The sequence below is a fragment of the Fragaria vesca genome, linkage group LG1 (assembly GCF_000184155.1).
Source record: "Fragaria vesca subsp. vesca linkage group LG1, FraVesHawaii_1.0, whole genome shotgun sequence".
Classification (NCBI taxonomy): Eukaryota; Viridiplantae; Streptophyta; class Magnoliopsida; order Rosales; family Rosaceae; genus Fragaria; species Fragaria vesca.
In genome coordinates this window covers 19,782,578-19,790,585 of record NC_020491.1, presented here as the reverse complement: position 1 = coordinate 19,790,585, position 8,008 = coordinate 19,782,578, and positions in this window count along the sequence as shown.

Genomic DNA, 8,008 nt, shown 5'->3' with positions numbered 1-8,008 from the left:
AATGTCAAAAATAGTGAACACCAGAATGGCTTTGAACTCTTGGCAACATGTAACTTTTGGGAGTAGGAGGAAGGAAATGGAGCTAATTTGTGGTCGGTTACAACAATTGATGTCTCTACCATTGTGTTCCAACAATATAGAGGAACATGATGCATTGTCAATGAAATTGGAAGGTCTGTTGGACGCAGAACGTTTGTATTGGAAGCAAAGGTCCAAGATTACATGGCTCACCGAGGGTGATAAGAATACAAAATTTTTTCATAGGCAGGCTTTTAACAGAAGAGCTAAAAATCGCCTCACTGGACTGTTTCACACGAATGGAACTTGGCAACCTGCTGAGAGTGGGATGGAGCAGGTGATTCTAAGCTATTTCAACTCAATGTTTCATTCTGAACTGATTGATGTGGAGCGTATATTGTCTGTTATGAATCTATTACAACCGAGGGTTTCTATGGATATGAATGAGGATCTTTGCGTTGCATATTCAAATGGGGAGATAAGAGCGGCTCTTTTTCAGATGTATCCGACCAAATCTCTAGGTCCCAATGGTATGCCACCTGAAATTTTTCAAAAATATTGGGATACTATTGGTGATGATATTTGTACTACAGTGAGGAGTTTTCTCCAATCGGGTGTGTTGTTGAAAGATGTTAGCTATACACATGTGTGTTTGATCCCAAAGGTGCCAAACACATACCCAACTCAAGTTTCAGATTTAAGGCCAATTGCGTTGTGTAATGTGCTCTATAGGATTTGTAGCAAGGTGATTGGTAATCGATTGAAGAAACATTTGTCATCTATTATTTCTCTTTTTCAAAGTGCTTTTATTCCAGGAAGATTGATCACAAATAATTCTCTTATAGCTAATGAGGTCTCACATTTTATCAATTCTGATAAGTCGGAGGAGTAATGTCTTTGAAGTTGGATATGCACAAAGCCTATGATCCGATGGATTGGGGTTTTTTGGAGGCTGTCTTGTTGCGTTTTGGTTTTGATCCAAGATGGGTGGGTACAATTATGCAGTGTGTGTCAATGGTCAGATACTCTTTCCTCATTAATGGTAAGCCTTGTGGTTCTTTAAAACCCTCTCGGGGTTTGAGGCAGGGTGATCCACTTTTCCCATACTTGTTCTTGCTATGTGTTTAGGTCTTTTCAACTTTGTTGGAGAAGAGAGTGGCGGAAGGTTTACTACAGGGTGTGTCGATTTGTCAAGGTGCCTTGGTAATTAGTCACCTTCTTTTTGCTGATGACAATTTACTATTTGGTAAGGCTACAATGGAGGAATGCATGGTTATCAAATCAGTGCTTGAAGATTATGAGGCTGCGTTGGGTCAACATGTCAACTTTACTAAAAGTAATATTGTTTTTAGTAAGGCTGTTCCTGATGATATTCGACAATCTCTTGCTGATGTATTATTTGTGAGTATTGTAGACAAACATGACAGGTACCTGGGCCTTCCTACTGTTGTAGGGCGTAAAAGAACATAGTCATTTGCTTATGTTAAAGATCAGTTGAGGAAAAAGCTTGAAGGATGGCAAGGGAAACTTCTCAGTGGATCCGGTAAGGATATTTTGATCCGAGTAGTAGCTCAGGCCTTTCCAGCTTATTCTATGAGTTGATTTCTGTTACCGAAATCTTTCTATAATTCATTACATCAAATGTGTGCGAAGTTCTGGTGGGGTAGTAATGCTGAGAATAAAAAGATTCATTGGATATCTTGGGAGAAATTGTGTTGATCCAAAGAAGAGGGAGGTATGGGTTTTCGGGACTTATATGCTCAAAACTTGGCTTTGTTAGCTTAGCAGGGGTGGCGTCTGGTCAAAAATCTTACTTCTCTTCTTGGCCGACTATACAAAGCTAGGTACTTTCCACATAACTCCTTTTGGACGGCTCCTACTCCTCAATCTCCTTCTGCATGTTGGAAAGGTATTTTTGAAGCTCGGGACTTGTTGGTAAATGGAACAAGATGGCAGATTGGTGACAGGAGTTTAGTGCATGTGTGAAATGATCCTTGGTTATGTTTGCACCTATTTTTGAGCAAACAGGTTACCAAGACCAAGGGACTTCAGACCTTTGAGTCATCACAGTGTTGTCTGTGCCAAGGTCAGTGATTTTATTACTATTGAAAGAACATGGAATGTCCATCTTATTGAGGAACACATTGAACAAGCTGATGTGGACCTTTTTCTAGCTATGCCTCTTAGTCCTCATTTGCTACAAGATAAACTGATATGGCATTATGATCCGAAAGGGAGGTTCTCTACCCGATCGGCCTATCAACTTGCTAGACAACTACTACATGATTCTTCTTTGGGCTCTTCTAATAATGAGACTGTTCATGTTTGGAAGAGTGTGTGTGGTTTTCCAGCATTCCTAGTAAGATCAAAGTCCATATTTGGAGAGTGGCATCTTCCATTCTTCCTACTATATCAGCTCTAAGATCAAAACAGGTATTCATTAATAATGGTTGCTTATTGTGTAATGCGGAGGATGAAACTGTTGAACATATTAGTCGTGATTGTTGTTTCACGAAAGATTTGATTAAGATGTTTCCGTAGTTGAGGAAAGTTGTTCTGTGTATTACACAACCTATGTCCATGTTTGGTTGGTTCAATACTTGCTGGAGTTTCTCATTAAGGCAGAATTTGCTTTACTGCTCATTGTCCTTTGGTCAGTCTGGAAAGAGCGTAACTTGCATGAATGGGAGGGGAAGAGTCGTACCGGTTCTCGGATATTCTATTTGGTGCGTTCCTATGATACCTTAATTTGCTCTTGCTTATTGAAGAAGGTCGGTGGGAAGCGTCAATTCAGGCCATGGGTGCCGCCCCTAAATGGATGGCTGAAAACAAATTTTGATGGAGCCTTTGATAGTACGTACCACTAACTGTGGAGGTATTGGAATGGTCTTTAGGGATGAGCAATCCCTGGTTGTTGGTGGTAAGTATTGTTGTATTGCTCATGTGAACTCTCCGGAGATTGTAGAGGCTATGGCAGGTCGCATGGGTTGTGAATTAGCTAAAGAGCTGCATCTCTTCCTAGTACGTGGTTTTTGAATCTTATTGTCTGAAATTGATACAAGCTACGAAACATCAAGAAGAAGATGATTCTGGGTTTGGTGTTATTGTAGCAGATATTTAGCATGTTCTTGCTGAGTTAAATTCTTCTTTATTTTCTTATGTTTTTGGGGAGTCTAATTTAATTAGTTGCTCATAAATTAGCTAAACTGGCACTTCGCAATGCTAATTCGGTCAGTTGGGTTGGTTCCCCTCCAGCTAAATTGCAGGGGCTTCTAGCCTCTTCTTATAGTTCTTAGAATTAAATTCAGTTTACCCCCTTGTGATTTGAGGGTGATTTCATGTTAGTCCCTACACTTTTATTTTCATCAGTTTACCCCTTGAACTCTTCAATTTCTGTCTGCCGTGCCCAAATTCTCATATTCTGTTTGAATTGACCTTTAATTATCAGCAGTCAAGGTCCGATTTTGACATATAAGGTCCGATTTGCCCAAATTCTAGATACTGGCCTCACAGTTAAGGTTAAAATTATCAGCAGTTAACGTCCGATTTGGACAGAATATATGACATTTGGTCACGCTTGATGAAAATTCAAAAGTTTGAGGGGTAAACTGATGAAATTGAAAGTATAGGGATTAACATGAAGTTACTCCTAAACTTCATGGGGGTAAACTGAATTTAATTCTAGTTCTTAATCTGTTTTAATAAAATTCTAACGTCTTTGTTTCAAAAAAAAATGTAATAGAATTAGAAAAAAGAATCAATAAGGAAAATAATAAAATGCAATCCATTAATATTGAATTGGAAAGTTTAAAGAGAATAAATATAATATTTTTTTTTGTATAATTATTATCCTTTATAGTCATTATGTGAGAGAATATATATGTCATTTAATAAGTCACAACAGAATGAGGTCAAGTGAGCAAATTTGGAGGTCTCAATAGCCGCACTCAAACATATCATGTTAGGTGTGAAAATAATTGTTTTGTATACACTTTGCTTTTGGGATTATTGTGTTAGCCAATGTGAAGACAATTTGTTTCTTTTTTTGGTGAGAAATGAATAATTCATTAATCAATGGGCAAACCCGAATTTCAAACTCTGCAAACTCAAAGCTGAAAAGCTAATAACAAAGAGCATTGGTCGTTAACTCGATCAAACTAGAAAGAGTGAAACGAGACCAAGTCTCTAACTCGGTCAAACTTGCTAAACTATGGGTCGATGGTCTTACATCTAAAAATATAAATACAACAACACTATCAAATCTACCACACATACCACCCATGTATGTTAACATTGTCGTTGTCGTTGTCGCCAGCAATTGTGAGTAATTGAGGTGTGCTAAATCGGAGCATTGATGTCCGAAAATCTGATGCCTACAAAATCCCAATACACAAATCATATAGAAACCCACAACCCAGATAAAAAAAACTCCCTCAAAACAACACCGTACAATACATCAACTAAACCAAAGTCATGAAAAAGCTGTGGCTGCCGAGAGAGGACCAAAAATAGTATCTAAGAGCCAGAACCAAAGAAAATGAGGGGTGATGAACCCACGCGTGAGCATCCATAATCTAATAGGTAAGTGCCGAAATGCACTTTAAGCGTACAAGCACACAAACTCTCATGACGATTTAAAATTGTAGTTGACATGTTGTTTTGGTGTTGGGTAACCAAAAATTTGGAAGATTTGGGATTGGTCAACATCTGTACGAGGAACAATGTCATTTCGATCTGGACATTAGCCAGTATAATCCACAGAGGGATGAAAATACACCACACTAGTGACATGGATCCAAAAGAATATAGCCCCAGATAACTATAGACATAAATTAATAAAGCAATTAACATAGCTACCTCATGTGGGTCGACAAACAAATCTCAAGCTAAAACCCGGATCCAGACCCAAAGAACATGAGGCCACATCCATTTCCCTAGCCCAAAATGAGAACATAAAGGAATTCAAACTCATTGAGCCCAATCAGTAAACCCGTACGCCGTCCCAATTTGACCCGATCTTTGCACCAGTACTGCCTAACTGCCGTCGCCATCTGCGATACTCCGACGAAGCCTACCTCCCACCATCGGCAGAACACCATCATTCTAGCCACTAACTCGCCAGTCAACACAACCCACTAGCAACACACCATACCCACCATTCACCCACTAGCCAAAACTGATCCACCATATATATCGGCCACTCACACACCACCAGCGCATAACCACCATACCAGCCGCTCATCCACTAGCCATCATCTGGATCCGATTCAAGATCCGAAAATGGATTTAAAGAAGCCGCAGCTTTCCATACCCGCAGATGAGCCAACACAATGAACCACCAACGCAGGCCTGTTCTCCGACCTCGCTCGATGGCTACCGACTCTTGCCCATACTTCCCATACGATGTAGCAACCATTAGACGCTTATAGGGACGACTACAAGATCTACTTGATTCCTTTTTCCGAGCCAAAAAAATGAAATTCATCTGGCTGCACTCCTCATGCTCCGGCTTGGCCAAAGGCCGACACTGGTGTGCGGCGCAGCCACTTTTCTCCAACATGAGACCAAAATGAAAGTAGGTTTCGTGCACATGCCACTTTTCTGTTTTAGTTTGGGGAATTTAGTTAAGTTAATTGATAGGATAGGTTACATTGGTTTCTTAGACAAAATTAGTGATGAAAGAACTGAGTTCATTTAATTCTCTCTCTCTCAAAGGGATTAACTCCAAAAGGTTCTCTCTCTTCTACAATGAGAGTCGACTTCTCTCTCTAAACCCCTCAATTTTCCAGATCTCACCGAGTCACCAGCATCCTTCTCTCACCTTCTCTCATTTGTTTCTCTGTTTCCCCTCACCTATGGTGGTGATCCCTCATCCTTTGTGTTGATTCGTCACCCTCTATGGTGATTCCTCACCCCAAGTGGTGATTTTTCTTGGCTTTTTCTCTTCTTTTGCATCTGATTTTGGTCTTCATAGATCAAATCCCTTTCTAGTCCTTAGATCTAAATCCCTAAGGCCTATTCTCAGATTTGTTGTCTTGACACTCAGATATTGTTCTTCTTCTGCTCCTCAAGATTTTCAAACCATGATTAAGGCTCCTTCTTCTTCTCTACCTTGTCCTGCTATGGAGGATTTCGTCATCCTTTGCAACCACCTCTTTAGATCTCAAGTTTGGTTATTGAGAACTATTTTGGTTTGGTTGTTGTCACTCTTTTATACAAGTTTTTCTCGTAATTGGTTGACGGGAGAATGTACGGAGGTTCTATCCTCCTCACCTCTGCAGACCACATCTGGGTACCAATCTTTGCTCGCGATTTTCATCGGAGCTCCGGTGACGACATTTCATGGCGGCTGCAAGTTAGAGATGAAGAAGAAATTTTATTTTGGATTTGAATGTTTTGGGCTTTTGGGCATTTAGTTTGTTTTCACTAACAGGACAAGCACTTTAGCCGAAGAAAAATTTTCGTCGGCCTGTCAGCTTAATTCGTCGGCTAAGATCTTAGCCGACAACCTTTCGTCGGCTAAGATTTCGTCGGAAAAAGGTCGTCTGTGGTAACTTTAGCAGACGACACATGTAGAAGTCGTCGGCTATAGTCCAGAGTTTAGCCGACGAAAAAAATGTTGTCGGCTATAGTCCAGGCTTTAGATGATGAAAAAATGTCGTCGGTTATAGTCCAAACTTTAGCCGACGAAAAAAATTTAAGGTATTCGTCGGCTATAGTCTAGAGTTTAGCCGACGAAAAACATGTCGTCGGTTATTTCTCCGACTTTAGCCGACGAATAATTTAAAATATTCGTCGGCTAAAGTTTGTAATAAAAAATAAAAACATCTATAGCCGACGAAATATAGTCTATTTCGTCGGCTTTATAGGGATTTATCCGACGAATTAAAGCGTATTTCGTCGGCTAAAACTTATTTTAAAAAAAAATAAAAACTTTAGCCGACGAATTAAGGCGTTTTTCGTCGGCTATAAGTCCATTACAGAAAAAAAAAACCCCCGAAATTTCTGAATTACCATTCCAAGCAAGCTGCAGAATATACCAAAACAATTCCATATAACCAACAACAAGCACATAAAACTATATAATTCATTCATCAACTACAAAAAATCTAAATCATCTAAATTAATATCCTCTTCTGGGGGCTGCTGCGGAGGTTGCGGCGGCTGGGGTAACGGTATGGGCGGAGGCATGGGCGGAGCCGGAAGTCCCTGAAGCTGGGCAGCTGTAAAGTCCTGCATGTACTGAAACATCTGCCGCTGCTGGGCCTGCTGGATGGCATGTATCTCGGCAACATAGGCTGCCTGCGCGGCATTATAGGCTGCCTGCGAGGCATTATAGGCAGCCTGAGCAGCTTGCTGTTCTCGTAGTCTCTGAACTTCCGACTCTAGCTGAGTCGTCCTGGTGGTCGTGGACGTGGTCTTGCTGCTGGTCAGGCTGCCTTTCGTTGAATCCTGGAGTGGTCTTTAGGACCCCCTCGCCTTTCTTTCCTAGACCCCGGCAGTAGAAGTTGTTTGCTCTCGGTGGGAAGGCTGTGCCCATGATCCTCGCCCCAATCGTCGGATCTGAAGTGTCGATCCGGGACATGGCTTCAGACATCTCTTCCTCCTGCGTGTCCGGCCATGTCTCCCTCGCTATAGCACTCATTCCCTCGTCACTAGCCTCCCTCACCTTCGCCTATATGGATAGGAAAAAAAATTATTAATTAACATTTTGACATATATATAAGTAAATTTAAAAATTTAAAAACGTAAGATGACTTACAATATCCTCCTGGGAGTCAGGATATGCCTTCTCGTACGTATAGACGTACCGGTTGACTTCTGGATGTTCCCTGGCCGCCTCGTCCATGAAGACAGCGAACGGTCTAGAACCGCCATGATGGTTCTTTGTGTTGCGTTGCCGGTTCTGAGAGTTCGCTCAGGAAACGGCCTTCAAAGAAAAAAATAAATTATTAGTAAATATTTAAAACGACGTACTTAATGACAAATT